This window comes from Hypanus sabinus, chromosome 1 (assembly GCF_030144855.1).
Source record: "Hypanus sabinus isolate sHypSab1 chromosome 1, sHypSab1.hap1, whole genome shotgun sequence".
In the NCBI taxonomy this organism is placed as follows: domain Eukaryota; kingdom Metazoa; phylum Chordata; class Chondrichthyes; order Myliobatiformes; family Dasyatidae; genus Hypanus; species Hypanus sabinus.
Window position 1 is genome coordinate 199,347,161 of NC_082706.1, and position 19,161 is coordinate 199,366,321.

Genomic DNA, 19,161 nt, shown 5'->3' on the forward strand with positions numbered 1-19,161 from the left:
GTTCATGCCTGTCCAACAAGTAAGATGAAATCACAAGAATATTTCTAATTTGAGGGAATATTTAAAGTAGTTTCAATGTGACTTTCACGAGAAAAAATTTTATCTTCCTCTGAAATAAAATGACGAAATATATTGCTAAATGGTTTTCTTATGATGTGTGGGTTTCAATCTGCACCTACTCTGACATCCTTGGGGTACAAATGGGACTAGAAATCAGAAGATTGGACAGACAAGCTATATACATGTTTGCCAATCAATGCCTTTTGCTCTTGGTTTTCCAGCTGACTGCATTTCATGCCCCAAAGGGTTTCGCTTCATTAAGTCTTCAGAATTCATGGAAACACATTTTAATGTGAATACCTGATTGTGCCTCGACTATACTTTTACCTTCCAAGCTCATTTTCAAGAGAAAGTCCCAGTGAGGGAACAGTAAAAACTATTTGCAAAGTTAACAGAGCCCCTGAGTATATATTATGAATATTTCTGAGTTTTAATTAATAATTATTTTTGGGAGGTTTTGGAGAGTGTCCAACATCTTGCTCCTTATTAACCATTGAGCACATCTGAAGGAGCATTGCCACAAGAACACGGCATCCGTCATCATGGACTCCTACTGTCCAGGGTATGTTCTTGTCTTGCTCCTTTACACTATCTGCCTTCTTTTGCACATTGGTTGTTTCTCAGTCCCTGTTTGTGTATAGTTTTCCATAAATCAACTCACATTTCTTCCTACAAGGTGAAATGGCAGCACTGCTTCACTATGAGATGAGCTCAACGCCTTCTATGCCCGCTTTGAAAGGGTGAAGATCCCTGCTGCACCCGGTGACCCTGTAACCCCTGCCTCAGAGGCTGATGTTAAGCTGTCTTTAAGGAGGGTGAACCTTCGCAAGGCAGCAGGCCCACATGGGGTTCCTGGTAAGTTTCTGAAAACTTCTGCCAACCCACTGTCGGGAGTACTCAAGGACATGTTCAGCCTCTCACTGCTGTGGTCAGAACTTCCCACCTGCTTCATAAAGGCAACAATGATACCGGTGCCTAAGAAGAGTAGTGTGAGCTGCCTTAATGGGAGCAGCATTCACATCTAAGGTGATGAAATTCTTTGAGAGATTGGTCATAGCTAGAATGAACTGCCTCAGTAAGGACCTGAACCCACTGCAATTTGCCTATCGCCACAATTGGCCTACAATAGATGCAATCTCATTGGATCTTCACATGGCCTTAGATCACCTGGACAAACACCTATGTCAGGATGCTGTTCATTGACTTTATTTCAGTATTTGACACTTCCATTCCCACAATCCTGATCAATAAACTACAGAACCTCAGCTTATGTACCTCCCTCAGCAACAGGATTCCCAGCTTTCTAACCGGAAGACCACAATCTGGTAACAACATCCCCTTCTTGCTGACAATCAACACTGGCACACCTCAGGAGTGTGAGCTTAGCCCACTGCTCTATTCTCTATATACCCATGACTGTGTGCCTATGTATAGCTCAAATACCATCTATAAATTTGTTGATGATACAACCATTGTTGATAGAATCTCAGATGGTGACGAGAGAGTGTACAGGAGTGAGATATACCAGCCAGTTGAGTGGTGCCTCAGCAACAATCTTGCATTCAATGTCAAGAGCTGATTGTGAACTTCTGGAAGGGTAAGACAAAAGATCATGAACCATTCCTCACAGAAGGATCAGAAGTGGACAGAGTGAGCAATTTCAAGTTTCTGGGTGTCAAGATCTCTGAAGATTTAGGCAGTTATATTATATCAGGAGCTTGAAGAGATTTGGTCTATCAACTAAAACACTCAAAAACTTCTATAAATGTACCTTGATGAGCATTCTGACAGGCCACATCACTGTCTGGTAAGGGGTGGGGGAGGGGGGTTACTGTATAGGACTGAAAGAAAGCTAGAGAAATTTGTAAATCAGTCAGCTCCATCTTGGTTGCTGGCCTCTGTATTACCCAAGACATCTTTAAGGAGTGGTTCCTCATAAAGATGACATCCATTATTAAGGACCCCAGCAACCAGGGCATGCCTTTTTCTCATTGTTACCGTCTGGAAGGAAGTACAGAAGCCTGAAGGCACACACTCAGTGATTCAGGAACAGCTTCTTCCTCTCTACCATCTGATTCAGAGAAACATAGAAAACCTACAGCACAATACAGGCCCTTCAGCCCACAAAGCTGTGCCAAACATGTCCCACCCTTAGAACTAGCTAGGCTTTACCCATAGCCCTCTATTTCTCTAAGCTCCAGGTAGCCATCCAGGAATCTCTTAAAAGACCCTATCTTTTCCGCCTCTACCATCGCTGCCGGCAGCCCATTCCACACACTCACCACTGTCTGAGTAAAAAACCTACTCCTGACATCTCCTCTGTACCTACTCCCGAGCACCTTAAAACTATGCCTTAAAACTCGTGCTAGCCATTTCAGCCCTGGGAAAAAGCCTCTGACTATCCACACGATCAATGCCTCTCATTATCTCGTATACCTCTACCAGATCAGCTCTCATCCTTTGTCGCTCCAAGGAGAAAAGGCTGAGTTCACTCAACCTATTCTCAGAAGGCATGCTCCCCAATCCAGGCAAAATCCTTGTAAATCTCGTTTGCACCCTTTCTATGGTTTCCAAGTCCTTCCTGCAGTGAGGTGACCAGAACTGAGCACAGTATTCCAAGTGGGGTCTGACCAGGGTCCTATATAGCTGCAACATTCCCTCTCAGCTCTTAAACTCAATCCCACGATTGATGAAGGCCGATGTACCGTATGCCTTCTTAACCACAGAGTCAACCTGTGTAGCAGCTTTGAGCAACCTAAATGGACATTGAACCCATGAACACTACCTCACTTTTTTAATATATGTTATTTCTGTTTTGCACTATTTTAATCCATTTAATATACTTTCTGTAATTGATGTACTTATTTTTTTTTCTTTCTATATTATCATGTAGTGCATTGAACTGCTGCTGCTAAGTTAACAAATTTCTCAACACATGCCAGTGATAATAAATCTCATTCTGACTCTGGCATTCTCAGTATTATTTGTTGATGTATTTATTAATTTATTTTCTATTTGCACATTTTCTCTTCATTTGTACATTGGTTGTTTGTCAGTCTTTGTGTATAGTTTTTCATTGATTCCATTGTATTTCTTTGTTTTGCGGTGAATGCTTGCAAGAAAATAAATTTCAAGATAGTATATGGTGCCATATACATACTCCGATAATAAATTTTATTTACAAATACTTTGAACTTTGAGTCCATCCCTCAATGACTTTCCGCATGTCTCTGACTCCCTGAGTATCTTACTATGCACAGTTTGACCTCCCTCCAATCTCTGATCCCTCCCTTAATTTCTGACTCCTCCCATGCCTGATAATGCACATTGTCTGGCTCCCCAGCAAAGTCTTTAACTGTTCCATCTCTGATTCTATCCTCTCCCAGAATGTCAGTGCTCTCAGTCTCCAGCATCCTACCCTACCCCTAGGCAGAGGGCTTCTTTGACCACCTGTGAAAAGGTTCTTGACTTGCCTCTCAAAACGTACTGGAACAGCTACGATAAGATCCTGGATGTATTTTGATAGGGTCAGAGTTAGGTATAGATTGGAAATGCCATAAAGTCTAAAGGAAAGGTAACAGGTCAACTGATACCCAGAAGCCCAAGGTCCAATAAATTACAGGTCAGAATACAGGAATAGTTGCACAGCAGACTCAATGGGCCAAATGACCTAATTCTGATCTTTTGTCTTAGGTCTGAAAATATTGTTTTAAAAGAGTGACCTTTTCATACACGTGTGCAAAGGAGGCTTGGTAGGAATATCATTACATAGGCATTACAAAGTTTGAATCTCATTCAGTGTTTTTTGCGGCAGAATGTACTCCTGCATCTTGTGTTTGGGGCAGTCCGCAAGTTTGGAGAGTGCACAGGAAAGGCAGAAATCTGTAGATAACTATGACATATGCAGATTCTCCAACCCTATCAAGACAATCTAAACTCAAGGATTCACTCTGCTGTGGCCAACAATGGCACACGGCTTATCAAGGATAGCATATAGTTCATGTCTGGTAGAAGGAAACCTCTGAAGCAATGCTCTGTCCTTAGCACAAATATCCATCTCACTGATAAACAATCTAAAAGTCAATATTGACAACTGCAAAGCAGCAAGGCTTGGGGAGAAAGCGTGGTGGGGACTAGCTTCAGACCCATCTCCCACATCTGAGGAAAAGAAGACACACCAGAGGTTCTATCCTCAGGGATACACACCTGATTGTGCGGATTACAGGGAGGTTTGCATGCTGTCTTCCACAGGGAATGCCGTCACATGTAATCAGATTTTCCCACTGGCTGAGGCATTACACCCAAATTGCACTTTATTTCTGTCTTATCCCAGAGGAACAATGAGCATATAATTCACTATCTGACAACTCCAGGGGAAAATCAGGGGCAAAGGGGGGGGGGGGAGGTTATAATCAACCACTCTGTATAGTTTTTCAATCCATCAGTTGAGAGATATCGTAGAATATTCCTCTAAAATTTGACTACCCTTAGATATTCAGGATTCAGAGTACGTTTCCAGAGTAGATCTGGAACAATCCTGAGGCAAATAAATCAAAGAGATTTGACAGCCTTAACCAGGTACAGAATGCCCACCAACAATCAGCTTCCAGGTGAGGCAACACTATACCTGCAAGTCTATTGGGGTTATCTACTATATCTGGTCCTGTCAGTCTGGCTTCCTCTACCTCAGTGAGAGCCAACATAGACTGAGAGACCACTTCATCAAACATCTTCGCACTGTCCAGCACAGAAGGTGGGATTTCCTGGTAGCCACCTATTTTAATTCTAGTTACCATTCCTACTCCAACATGGTGGATCATGGCCTCCTCTACTGCCATGATGAGGCCACTCTTAGGTTGAAGGAACAGCACCTCATAATTAATTTGAGTTGCCTCCAACCAGATGGCATGAATATCCATTACTCTAACTTCCAGTAATTTTCCCCCTCCCTTTCTCTAGGAGGCTGTAAACATCTCCCAGAACTTCCTGAGATACAATTGTATGGAGTTTTCATAGTAAGTCAGCCTCTGCCTGTTTTCTCTTGTGTTGTTGGTTGTGTGTCTGTATATGGCACTCTTCTGCTGTTATTGCTTTGCCAGTAGTTCCCTCTGGAATTGACTCTCCACCATTGTCTTCCTCTGCCATTGCCCCCCTCTGCTTCTCCTAATCACAGTTTTGAAAGAAAAATGTGATATTTCTCATACTTAAAGCTCAAAATAAATTTATTATCAAAGAACACATACATCACCGTGGAGAACGAAGAGCATGACAAGGCACAGAAGATGTCATGGTTGTCCATGGCAACTAAGGAAGACCCCAGATTGTGATGCTTGTTTTTACCACTGGACCTGGATCTCTGAGGTTGAAAGATTGGATCTGTCCCAGTGGAACAGTGGCTTTTCCACTTTAAAATCTCTCCCACATAGCTTTCTTGTCATTGTCAGACTCAATGGGCAACCCTGAGATTCATTTTCTTGCAGGTATACTCAATAAATCCATAATAGAATAATAACCATAATAGAATCAATGAAAGACTGCGCCAACTTATGCATTCAACCTGTGTGAAAAAGACAACAAACTATGCAAATACAAAAGGAAATAAATAATAATAATAATAATAATAATAATAAATGAACAATAAATATTGAGAATATGAGATGAAGAATCCTTGAAAGTGAGTCCATAGGTTGTGGGAACAATTCAATAATGGGGCAAGTAATGTTGAGCGAAGTCATCCTCTTTGGTTCAAGAGCCTGGTGGTTGAGGGGCCAACCGGACCATTGAAGCCTACTGACTAATGAAAGGCCTTGACACTGAGTATACTTAAAGTAGAGATTGATAGGTTCTTTATTAGTAAATGCATCAAAGGTTATGGGAAGAAAGCAGGAGAGTGGGATTGAGAGGGAAAATAAATCAGTCTTGGTTGAATGGTGGAGCAGATCTAATGGGCTGAAAAGCCTATGATGTATGGTCTTACAGTCCCAAAGTCCAATCAATGTAAGGCAATCTTAGCACCTTGCAGTCTGATGTAGGAAATACCCTGGAGAGCAGTAAGCCAGCTCCAAGCTAAACTATTATGAACAAACTCTGTCCCATTTGTAGACAGCAGCACAGCTGTGAGCACTGAGAATTCTTTACAGTGTTTTCACTCAACTGAGTGAAACCCCATGGTTATTGTGTTTCCACCCTGCTTTCATTGCTGAGCCTGCAGAATCCAGGGTATGATATTAAATCTAAAAATCAGTTCATGTATCATTCCATTTCCATGATTAGTGTAGGGTAACAGGTAACCTGCTGACTTCTAGAGGTCTTTTTCTGATTGGCTGACCGTGACTATTCACATTATATGTCAATGATTCAGACGACAGAATTGATGGCTTTGTGGCCAAGTTTGCAGACGCTACGACAACAAGCAGAGGGGCAGGTAGATTTGAGGAAGTAGGGTGTCTGCAGAAAGACTTAGACAGATTGAGAGAATGGGCAAAGAAGTGGCAGATGGAATATAGTGCAAGGAAGTATATGGTCATGCACTTAGGCAAAAGGAATAAAGGCAAGGACCATTTTCTAAATGGGAGAAAATTCAAAAATCAGAGGTGCAAAACATCTTGGAAGTTCTCATGCAGGATTCCCTAAAGGTTAACTTGCAGTTTGAGGCAATGATAAAAAAGTGCAATGTTAGCATTCATTTCCAGAGGACTAGAATATAAAATGTAATGCTGAGGCTTTATGAGACATTGGTCAAAATGCACTTTGTGAGCCACTTTGGGCCCCCTATCTTAGAAAAGATGTGCTGGCATAGGAGACAGTACAAAGGAGGTTCTCAAGAATTATTCTGGGAATGAAAGGGTTAATGTATGAGGAGCATTTCATGGCCCTGCCTGTACTCACTGGAGTTTAAAGGAATGAGAGTGGATCTCATTGAAATCTCTAGAATACTGAAAGGCCTAGAGTGGATGTGGAGAGGATGTTTCCTATGGTGAAAGAATCTAACCAGAGGGCACAGCCTCAGAATAGAGGGATGTTCCTTTAGAACACAGAGGAGGAGGAATTTCTTCCGCCAGAGGGTGGTGAATCTGTGGAATTCATTACCACAGCTGGCTACAGAAGCCATCATTGGGTATATTTAAAGTGGAGGTTGATAAGTTCTTGATTAGTTGGGGTGTGAAAGATTATGTGGAGAAAGCAGGAGAATAGGTTCGAGAGAATGAATCAGCCATCGTGGAATGAAAAGCAGACTCGATGAGCAGAATGGCCTGCTTCTGTGTCTCATGGTTCTATAGTTTTCTTGACATATTGATATTTCTGTTCGCTTTAACACCTCCAGCCATCTAATTCTCCAGGCTATACTACACATCATTGTATAAGTCAAGCAAAAACATCAAATACAAAACATTTATCAGTCACATTTGCTTTGTTACCACAAAATTATAAACCTTAGCTGTGAGTTTGATAAGGGGGACTGACAAAGTGGACAGCCAGCACCTTTTCCTCAGGGTGGAAGTGACTGGAAAGGAAGGGGGAAGAAGCGAGAATAAGAAGATTTGGTGGGGGGGGGGGAGTGGTGAGAGTGGAAGGAGTCCAAGTAGAAGGTGATAGGTGAGGACAGCTGAGTGGGGGAGGGGCAATGGAGTGAGAAGCTGGGAGGTAATAGGTGAAAATGGTAAAAAGGAATCTGACAGGAGAGAGTGGTGGACCATAGGAGAAAGGAAATTTCGGAGGGGTACCAGAGGGAGGTGATATGTAGGTGAGGAGGAGAGAAGAGGGAGGGGTGTATTCAAGAAAAATATTGCTGAATTCAATGAAGCCCTCCTCAAGACTGCTTAGACCATTTTGATTTGCCCTATCCAAGTACAAGTTAAAGTACGTACACACACACACACACACACACACACACACACACACACACACCCAAGACTTTTGCACGGTACTGTTGTTATTTTATGTATTGTATTGCACTTCTGTTGCTGGAAAAAAAATTTGTGACATATGAAAGATGATAAACCTAACTCTGATAGGGGTCTCTTTTGTGGACTGAGAGTGGAAAGGGAGCAGGGAGAGGGAATCATCAGAGAGACATCCTGTAATGATCAATAACTCAATTGTTTGGAATCAAATGACCTATCCTGGTGTCTCAGAGCAGGGTGTGTCTGCACCCGCGAAATCCCCTACTCCAGCACTCCTTCTCACCCATGTGTTCCACATCTCCGTCCTCACCATTCCCAACATCCTTTGCTTCTGCCAGATTTACAAATTGGTTCTCCACACCATGCTGTCAAATACAATACTGTGCAAAAGTCTTAGACACACAAGCTGTATATATGTGCCTAAGATTATTGCTCAGTACTGTATACTTCCTATATTTCTTGGTTTCTTATCCATGTTAGTGTAAAGCTATTATTTTGTGGCCTATAGACAACTCCCACTTATGATTTTTTCCATTTGCTTTTCCTCAGATGGATTCAATATTCTGCTCATTAGATCTTATATTGTCTCTTACTCTGATCTCATCGTTATTCCAACCTCCCTACCTTCATATCACCACACACCCTTGGATACTTAAGTTCCAATCATCCACACCCTGTAATCGCATTTCTGTAACGACCATTTATACTGATTTGTGCCACAGGTTCACTGATATACCAATTACTATGGGCATTCAGATAAAGTACCCTTACACTCATTATAATTTTAAAATTCTGTATTCCACTCTTACTTTTCTCTTTTCTAACTTTTTCTTTGGTGTCTGCACTGTTTCCCTACAGAACAGAAATAGACCCCGTGGCCCATCCAGCCTGTGCTGAACCGTTATTCTGCCAAGTCCCTTCAACCTGCACCCAGACCACAGGCCTCTCATCCATGTATCCAAAGAAAGCAGCCAGTGAGTGAGTGGGCCAGTGAAGGGGTGCAGATTTGAGGCTTTGACTGGAGAGATTCTGGCAGTTTTGGTAGTTGGACTGTGCAATCAAGTCAATCAAGATTTGAATAGCTCAGACTCAGCAGAAAGTAGCTGATTGGGCAATTGAGGTCAGGTGACCAAGCAGTTTGAAAAGCTCAAACAAATAAATAGAGGGGTAGCTCAAGCAGTGTGGCCTGTGGAACGCAGCCAATGAAGGAGTGGAGATTTGAGGAGAAGAGGCGGAGGACGAGTTTGTTCCCAGTTAGTCTTTACAGTGCCTCCTGAGACGGTGATGTGCCTCTCCTGTGAGATGTGGCAGTCTTGGGGGAACTCCTCTCTCCCGCAGAGTCACATCTGCCAGAAGTGCTTGCGGCTGGGTGATCTGGAAGACCGTGTGAGGAATCTGGAGCAGCAGCTGGATGACCTTTGACTCATAAGGGAGAATGAGGCAGTTGTAGATGAGAGCTACAGGGAGGTAGTCACACCTAGGCTGCCGGAAGCAGGTCGTTGGGTGACAGTCCGAGGGGGGGGGGAAGCAAAGGAGAGTAGACACGTAGTGCAGAGCACCTCTGTAGACATTCCCCTGAATAATAAGTTTACTGTACTAGATGCTGTTATTGAGGATGACCGACCAGGTGTGAGCCACGGAGGCAGGGCCTCTGGCAGAAGGATGGGATGGAGAAGAGGAGAGCTGTCGTCATTGGAGACTCTATAGTCAGGGGAGCAGACAGGAGATTTTGTGGACGTGAGAAGGACACCCACATGGTTTGTTGCCTCCCAGGTGCCAGGGTCCGGGATGTCTCTGACTGGGTGCATGACATCCTGGTACAAGAGGGAAAGCAACCAGAAGTCATGATACATGTTGTGACCAACGACATAGGCAGGAAGAGGGATGAGGTCCTGAAGTGTGAGTTTCGGGAACTAGGCAGAAGGCTGAAGAACAGGACCCCAAGGGTGGCGTTCTCAGGATTGCTGCCAGTGCTACGTGATAATGATGGTAAGAATTGGAGGAGATGGCAGTTGAATGTGTGGCTGAGGAGTTGGTGCAGGGGGCAGGGTTTTAGATTTTTGGATCATTGGGATCTCTTCTGGGGAAGGTGGGACCTAAACAGATTGGATGGGTTGCACCTGAACTTGAGGGGGAGCAACATCCTTGCTGGTAGGTTTGCTAGCATGGTTCGGGAGGGTTTAACCTAATTTGCAAGGGGGATAGGACCCAGAGCGATAGAGCAGTGAAAGAAGAGCATGGAGATAAGCCAGATCTAACATATAAAGAGGCTTTGAGGAAAGAGCAGCAGAATAAAGGGTATAAAGGTAGTAAGGTAGAAGGGCTAAAGTGTGTGTATTTCAATGCAAGAAGCATCAGGAACAAAGGTGATGAACTGAGAGCTTGGATGCATACATGGAATTATGATGTAGTGGCCATTACAGAGACTTGGCTAGCACCAGGGCAGGAATGGATTCTCAATATTCCTGGATTTTAGTGCTTTAAAAGGGATAGTGAGGGGGGGGGGAAGGGGAGGGGTGGCATTACTGGTCAGGGATACTATTACAGCTGCAGAAAGATGGGTAATGTAGCAGGATCCTCTTTTGAGTCAGTATGGGTGGAAGGGAGCAGTTACTCTACTGGGGGTATTCTATAGGACCCCTGGTAGCAGCAGAGATATCGAGGAACAGATTGGGAGGCAGATTTTGGAAAGCTGCAAAAATAACAAGGTTGTTATCATGGGTAACTTTAACTTCCCTAATATTGATTGGCACTTGATTAGTTCCAAGGGTTTCGATTGGACAGAGTTTAAGTGTGTCCAGGATGGATTCCTGTCACAGTATGTTGACAGGCCGACTAGGGGGAATGCCATACTAGATCTAGTATTAGGTAACAAAACGGGTCAGGTCACAGATCTGTCAGTGGGTGAGCATCTGGGGGACAGTGACCACTGCTCCCTGACCTTTAGCATTATCATGGAAAAGAATAGAATTGGAGAGGACAGGAAAATTTTTAATTGGGGAAGGGCAAATTATGAGGCTATAAGGCTAGAACTTGTGGGTGCGAATTGGGATGATGTTTTTGCAGGGAAATGTACTATGGACATGTGGTCAATGTTTAAGGATCTCTTGCAGGATGTTAGGGATAAATTTGTCCCAGTGAGGAAGATGAAGAATGGTACGGTGAAGGAACCATGGGTGACAAGTGAAGTGGAAAATCTAGTCAGGTGGAAGAAGGCAGCGTACATGAGGGTTAGGAAGCAAGGATCAGATGGGTCTATTGAGGAATATAGGGTGGCAAGAAAGGAGCTTAAGAAGGGGCTGAGAAGAGCAAGAAGGGGGAATGAGAAGGCCTTGGTGAGTAGGGTAAAGGAAAACTCCAAGGCATTCTTCAATTATGTGAAGAACAAAAGGATGACAGGAGTGAAGGTAGGACCGATTAGAGATAAAAGTGGGAAGATGTGCCTGGAGGCTGTGGAAGTGAACGAGGTCCTCAAGGAATACTTCTCTTTGGTATTCACGACTGAGGGAACTTGATGATGGTGAGGACAATATGAGTGAGGTTGATGTTCTGGAGCATGTTGATATTAAGGGACAGGAGGTGTTGGAGTTGTTAAAATACATTAGGACAGATAAGTCCCCGGGGCCTGACAGAATATTACCCAGGCTGCTCCATGAGGTGAGGGAAGAGATTGCTGAACCTCTTGCTAGGATCTTTATGTCATTGTCCACGGGAATGGTACCGGAGGATTAGAGGATTTGAGCCTTACGTTTGTGGTGGGAAAGCTGTTGGAAAAGATTCTTAGAGATAGGATCTATGGGCATTTAGAGAATCATGGTCTGATCAGGGACAGTCAGCATGGCGTTGTGAAGGACAGATTGTGCCTAACAACCCTGATAGATTTCTTTGAGGAGGTGACCAGGTATATAGATGAAGGTAGTGCAGTGGATGTGATCTACATGGATTTTAGTAAGGCATTTGACAAGGTTCCACATGGTAGGCTTATTCAGAAAGTCAGAAGGCATGGGATCCAGGGAAGTTTGGCCAGGTGGATTCAGAATTGGCTTGCCTGCAGAAGGCAGAGGGTTGTGGTGGAGGGAGTACATTCAGATTGGAGGGTTGTGACTAGTGGTGTCCCACAAGGAGCTGTTCTGGGACCTCTACTTTTTGTGATTTTTATTAATGACCTGGATGTGGGAGTAGAAGAGTGGGTTGGCAAGTTTGCAGACGACACAAAGATTGTAGATCTTTGCAGACGACACAAAGTGTTGTAGATGGCGTAGAGGATTGTCGAAGATTGCAGAGAGACAATGATAGGATGCAGAAGTGGGCTGAGAAGTGGCAGATGGAGTTCAACCCGGAGAAGTGTGAGGTGGTAAACTTTGGAAGGACAAACTCCAAGGCAGAGTAAAAAGTAAATGGCAGGATACTTGGTAGTGTGGAGGAGCAGAAGGATCTGAGGGTACATGTCCACAGATCCCTGAAAGTTGCCTCACAGGTAGATCGGGTAGTTAAGAAAGCTTATGGGGTATTAGCTTTCATAAGTCGAGGGATAGAGTTTAAGAGACGCGATGTAATGATGGAGCTCTATAAAACTCTAGTTAGGCCACACTTGGAGTACTGTGTCCAGTTCTGGTTGCCTCACTATAGGAAGGATGTGGAAGCCATTGGAGATTTACCAAGATGCTGCCTGGTTTAGAGAGTATGGATTATGATCAGAGATTAAGGGAGCTAGGGCTTTACTCTTTGAAGAGAAGGAGGATGGGAGGAGACATGATAGAAGTGTACAAGATATTAAGAGGAATAGACAGAGTGGACAGCCAGCGCCTCTTCCCCAGGGCACCACTGCTCAGTACAAGAGGACATGGCTTTAAGGTAAGGGGAGGGAAGTTCAAGGGGGATATTAGAGGAAGGTTTTCACTCAGAGTGGTTGGTGTGTGGAATGCACTGCCTGAGTCAGTGGTGGAGGCAGATACACTAGTGAAGTTTAAGAGACTACTAGACAGGTATATGGAGGAATTTAAGTTGGGGAGGGGGGTTATATGGGAGGCAGGGTTTGAGGGTCGTGCTGTACTGTTCTATGTTCTAGCTCTTAAATGTTGAAATCAACCCTGCATCCACTGCTTGTGCTGGCAGCTCTTTCTACACTCTCAGCATCCTCTGTGTGAAGAAGTTCCCCTCAGGTTCCCCTGAAATTTTCACCTTTCACCCTTAACCCATGACATCTGGTTCTAGTCTACCAACCTCAGTGGAAATAGTTTGCTTGCATTTACCCTAACTAAACCCCTCATAATTTATATACTTCTGTCAAATATCCCCTCATTATCCTGCACTGCTGGGAATTAAGTCCTAACCTGTTCAACCTTTCCCTGTAGCTCAAGACCTCAAGACCCAGCAATAACCTTGATAATTTTCTCTGTTCTCTTTCCATTTTGTTCCATCTTTCCTGTGGGTTAGTGACCAAAACCAGAAACAATACTCCAAATTAGTATTCACTAATATCTTATAAAATTTCAACATGACATCCCATTTCCTGTACTCAATACATTGATTTATGAAGGCTGATATGCCAAAAGCTTTCTTTATAACCCTATGATACCACTTTCAAGGAATTATGGACCTGTATTCCCAGACTATTCTCTTCTACCACACTCCTCAGTGCCCTACCATTCACTGTGTAAGACCTACCCTGGTTAGTCACTTAACACCTGTCTGGATTAAATTCCATCTGGCCCAGATCCCACTGCAAACCATGATAGCATTCCTCACTGTCCACTGCACCCACAATCTTGACGTCACCTGCAAATTTGCAGATCCAGTTTACCGCATTATCATCCAGGTTGTTGATATGGATGACAAGCAACAATGGACCCAGGGTTGAGTGATGAAATGGCATCTGCTATCGGCCAATTGCTCCTGTAGGCAAGCTGGAGCAGGTCCAAGTCGCTTCTCAGGGAGGAGTTGATATGTTTCATCACCAATCTCTCCAAGAACTTCACAGTGGATGTAAGCACTATTGGACGATAGTCATTGAAGCAGTTTACCATATTCTTCTTAGGCACCGGTATAAATGAAGCCAGCTTGAAACAGTGGCCAGCTCAGGGTGCCAAGGTGAGAGATTAACCACCTCAGTGAATACTCCCGCTGGTTGATCAGCGCAGCTCTTCAATACCTGGCCAGGTACCGACCGCATCAGGGCCGGATGCTTTTTGTGGGTTCTCAATATGAACCTGAATATAAATCTATCTTTTGGTTGGCTGAGAGAACAAAGCATGAGCTATTTAAGTTTGCTCATAACATGAGACTAAATGATGATTTGAGTAATTGTAACAATACAAATGGCTTCTCAAAGTCCAATGCTGCTGTGAGAGGTGGAAATAAGTAAGTCCAGCCAACAGGGCTGTGATGAAGCTGTACGGGCCAATACCCTGTACAGTGCATACAATGGATTACAGAAACATCGAACTCCAACCATACCATTGACTTTAGATAATGGAGGTGGGAGGTCATTCAGGACCTATGCTCCACTAAGAGGTAAGGACCCAAAGAGAAAGAAAGATGCAAGTGAGCTCAGAGATATAGAGACAAACTAAGTTAGTAGATAGCAATATGGCAGATGGGTACAATGTGGGAAAATGCAAGATAGCAAAATCAAAACTGCTGGCTATGTTTTGATAAGTTCTTGTTCCAACGTTGGGGCGTATTCTGGAGTTAGGTTATAGAGCAAATTATTAACCTCAGCAACCAATCTTTAGAGGTGAATGTGGATTGTAGATTAGATTTAAAATGCAGCCCTGGACAATAATTTCCTGGAGGTGTGGACACCGGTTAATTGAAAACCTGACATTGCCGCTGAACCTTCATTTTGGGTGTCTGGAGTGTGGGTGCAAAGAAGGATGTGGGGAAATAATATAGTCATTTACTGTAGATACATTGTAACTATGGAATTTTCCTGTCACTACCGTTGATCTTTATTATATAAACTCTTGTAATATTGGGTCAAACATTTCCTCTGAGAGTGTCCCATTTTTTTGGATAAAGCACTTCTGTATCCACTAGCTTCAGTGTCTCTCCAGTGACTTTATTCATGTTACAATGCCAGCAACCTGGTTCAGTTCTGATCTTGGGTACTCTTGGTGTCAGATTTGAACGTTCGACCTGTAGCCATGTGGATTTCTGCAAAGTGTACCAGCTAACAAGCTCCACTTTGGGCACTAACCCCCCCCCCCCCCCTCCACCAGCGAGAACATCTTCAAAAGGCAATGATTCAAGAAGGCAGCATCCATCATTAAAGACCCTCACCATCCAGATCATGCCCTCTTCTCATTACAATCATCAGAGATGAAGTTCAGGAGCCTGAAGACACACGCTCAGTGCTTTAGGAATAGCTTCATCCCCTCCACCATTAGATTTCTGAACGGACCATGATGCCCATGAGCTCTACCTTACCTTTTGCTCTCCTTTTACAGTACTTATTTAGTTTTTTAATATATTTCTTATTGTAACTTATAGTAATATTTTATGTATTGCACTGAACAACAAATTTCATGACATACACCAAGATAATAAACCTGATTCTGACTGTGATTCTTCTAATGTCACACTCCAAAGGTGCTCTGATCAGGGTAAGTGGAAACTACAAAAAAAATAGTTGTGCAAATGAATGGCAGGAGATGCAGGGAGATGGTGACGGGCATGTGAGAGAGCCAATCGCAAACAAGAGAAAATCTGCTGATGCTGAAAATCCCAACAACACTCTCAAAATGCTGGAGGAACTCAGCAGGCCAGGCAGCATCTATGGAAAAGAGGACAGTCAATGTTTTTGGCCAAAACCCATATCCTGCCAAAGGTTTGAGCCCAAAACATCGGCTGTACTCTTTTCTACAGATGCTGCCTGGCCTGTTGATTTACTCCAGCATTTTGAGTGTGTTGCTCAGCACGTGTGAGAGACTGGGTTTAAGATAAATGAGACAACTAGGTGTGCTCTGAGGATTGAGCATACCTTAGATGAGCTGAATAATCTCTAATGTTGGAAGGAAACAGTCTATTCAAGAGTCTGATTGAAGCTGTTCTTCAGCCTGATGGATTTATGTACAAGTGTAAACTTGTGTTTTTAGTCTTTAACAGCTTCTGTCTGATGGAGTAAGGAGAAGATTATTGGTCTTTGATTAAGCCGGCTGCTTTACTGGGGCAGTGAGAAGTCTAGACAGAGTCCATAGAGGGGAGGCTTGTTGCTGTCACGTACTGAGCTGAATCCACAATTCTCTGCAGTTTCTTGTAGACACGGGCAGAATATTTGATGCCATGGTGCATCTGAGTAGGATCTGGGCATGGTGCATTGAACATAGCAATTTCTGTGAAATTTTAATTCATTATTAATGTTTGGCAAATATTCTTGTTCCAGAAATCTAAGTGGTTTGAGAACCCATATTTTTTGTAGTTAAAGCAGTCCCAGTTTATTCAGTTTTTCTTTCCCCAAGAGATACTGCTATGCAGTGTAAATATACTTACCTAAAATATCAAGCACAGCTTTTGTTTCTCCTGGTCTCTATAGTCACAAGACCAAGATACTACATTTAGGTGTCCAATTAGCACCTCAGAACAGGAAGCTGAGAATCATGGGAAGGTTAGCCATGTTGACCTTAGACTAGTGTGGGATCCAATCCTACAAGACTATCTGGGCTACTAGACTCACAAGTTAGTGATACTACGGTTGGAATAGATGTCAATGACCACAATGTAGGTCCTTTAATGAGTGATTAAGTACCTAACAAGAAATAAATCCAGAGTAAAAGAAACAATAAGAAGCAGACTGAATGGATTTGAGTTTCCTGCTCCTGCCTCATTTGGAGGGCTGAGTTCAAAATGTGTGTGTGACAGAGAGAGAGAGAGAAAGTTTGCATGTGGGTGAGTTTGTATGTGAGAGAGAGAGTGTGGGTGTGAGAGAGTTTGTGTATGAGTGAGAGTTCATGTGTGTGTGAGAGATTGAGTGTTTATGTGTGTGTGAGAGTTTGTGTGTGAGAGAGTTTGTGTGTGTGAGAGAGGGAGAGTCTGTGTGTGTTTGTGAATAAAGTTCATTTGTACTGGGATCCAACTGGAGTCCTGTTTAATTCAAAGGTTTACCACACCCGAGTAAAACATATTTAAAAAGATATTAGTGGAAGTGCTGAGAAATCACAGGAATGACAATTCAAAAAGGAACGTTTCCACTCTATTAGCTGTGTTGAAGAAACAGCTGCACATGAGCGTATTGTCGACTCACTATTGCATAAGCACCTGACTCAACAAAGCACATCTAATCACATCTTCCACTCTCACATTTCAAGACAATGATCCTCTCTGATTTACCTTGGCAACCAGTTGAAGAGTGAGCAGTTAAATGCATCTGAATTAGAACAACAAAAACAAATTGCACTTAACTAATCCTCTTCCCAATATGGGAAAGCTAAAGGAAATAAAACAAGATAGGATTTATTTTGCATTTGGGAAAATCCTGCAAGTTCTTAGTTAATATTGTCTCAGAAACAACCATAAGACGCACTTAATCCTCTGTTGAGGGTAGAATGTTGTCCTAGATACTGGGAGAACTCACCATCAGTTTTCAAGTTGTGCCAAAAGAGCTTCAATAATCACACATTCTCAACTCTTGTTCTCAGTATTAGATTAGAACATAACATCATGGTATAGGCCCTTCAGCCCACAACACTGTGCTGACCTTTAAAAGTACTCTAAGATGTGAGGAGAGGGAAGAGCTAAAGATGACATAAGGTTTTTACTGACCTGGGCAACTTCTTCCAGTTTATCCATGAAGCAGTTAATTTCTTCCCTTTCAATGTCTTTCCTACCATTTTCAAGGTGGCTGGGATCCTGTCGAAGTCCGTGATCGGCAGCTGCACTCAAACTGTGGTTCTTCGCGGCAGTGAGTTCTCGCAGAGCTTGACGAGCAGCCTGGTGTTCTTCAGTATTTCCAGGTGCCACTGACGGAAGCGCCGCAGGAGTTGGAAACACTGAGTCAGCAGAGCATGCTCCTGTCAAAATAAGACAACACTGCAGTTTGTAACGTCGAGGTGGCGAGCTGGTGGTCTCCCTCTAGCTGTGTTTCAGGAGTGAAACATACCTCGTTAGTGAGAGCAAGCATCTGTTTGAGATATCCAAGTGTTGGAATAATGGACTCTAGATAATGGACTTGCAAGCTGGCTTGTTGGGGAGGGGTTGATGATCTTGCTGGAGCAAGTGGGAGGAGGGGCAGGAGGGCTTTGGGGTTCTAATGTTTTCTGCCATTCATTCTTTGTGGGTTTTCTTCCTTTTCATGGATGGCTGCGAAGAATTTCAGGTTCTACCTGTATGCATTCTCTAATATTAAGTTAAAGCATTGAGCCATTGAACCATTGAAATCAATCTAATTTTCACCTTGCTTGAAAATAATCAATCAAATAATTTTTATTTGCACAATTTGTCTTCTTTTACACATTGGTTGTTTGTCAGTCTTTGTTTATGTAGTATTTTTCATAAATTCTATTGTATTTCTTTATTTTCTTGTAAATGCTTGCCAGAAAATAAATCTGTATATGACATACAGTATATGTACATTGATAATAATTTTTACTTGGGCGAACTTTGACTTTGACTGAAGGCCAAAGGACCTGTGTACAAGTGTTTAGATCTTCCTTAGTGTCGATTCACCCTTAAGCTTGATAAGTCTCTTCTTGGATCCAGTGTAGGTGACTCCAGGAATATAAGAGGACTTCAACTCTGGTCCCCCTGGGAGGCCAGGGGTTACTAGGATGAATAAACAATCAGTCGCATCTACTGTGGGCTGACTTCAGTTGAGAAATAAGGTGCTTGATACCTTTGAAAAGCCTTCCAACCTCCAGAGCCTAGGCTGGGATGAAGCATGGCTACCCGATCACTGCACTTATCCTCATTAGACATAGATGATAAGGCATAAAAGCAAAATTAGGCCATAAACACCACCTTGATATCCCCTTTTTGCTCTATACTGAGTATTTATTTACTGTATGTTTTATTGTAACTTATAGCAATTTTTTATGTCTTGCTGCCACAAAACATCACATTTCATGATATATGTTGGTAATAATAAACCTGACTCAGAATGTTATGATTTCAATCTCTACAGGATTCCTACCCATTAATTCCTTTCCCCTGTGCTTTCTCAGTATGTACTACCCCTGTCTGAATCCTTAACTCCTCACTCCCT

General features: G+C 43.0%; 1 long non-coding RNA gene across 1 annotated transcript; it reads left to right on the forward strand.

The window, feature by feature from the left end:
• Positions 1 to 428: 428 nt before the first annotated feature.
• LOC132384856 (uncharacterized) lies at positions 429 to 18,149 on the forward strand. Its single transcript, XR_009509025.1, has 3 exons — positions 429 to 622; positions 737 to 915; positions 17,799 to 18,149. It is a non-coding gene; the product is annotated as an uncharacterized LOC132384856 (long non-coding RNA).
• Positions 18,150 to 19,161: the final 1,012 nt, after the last annotated feature.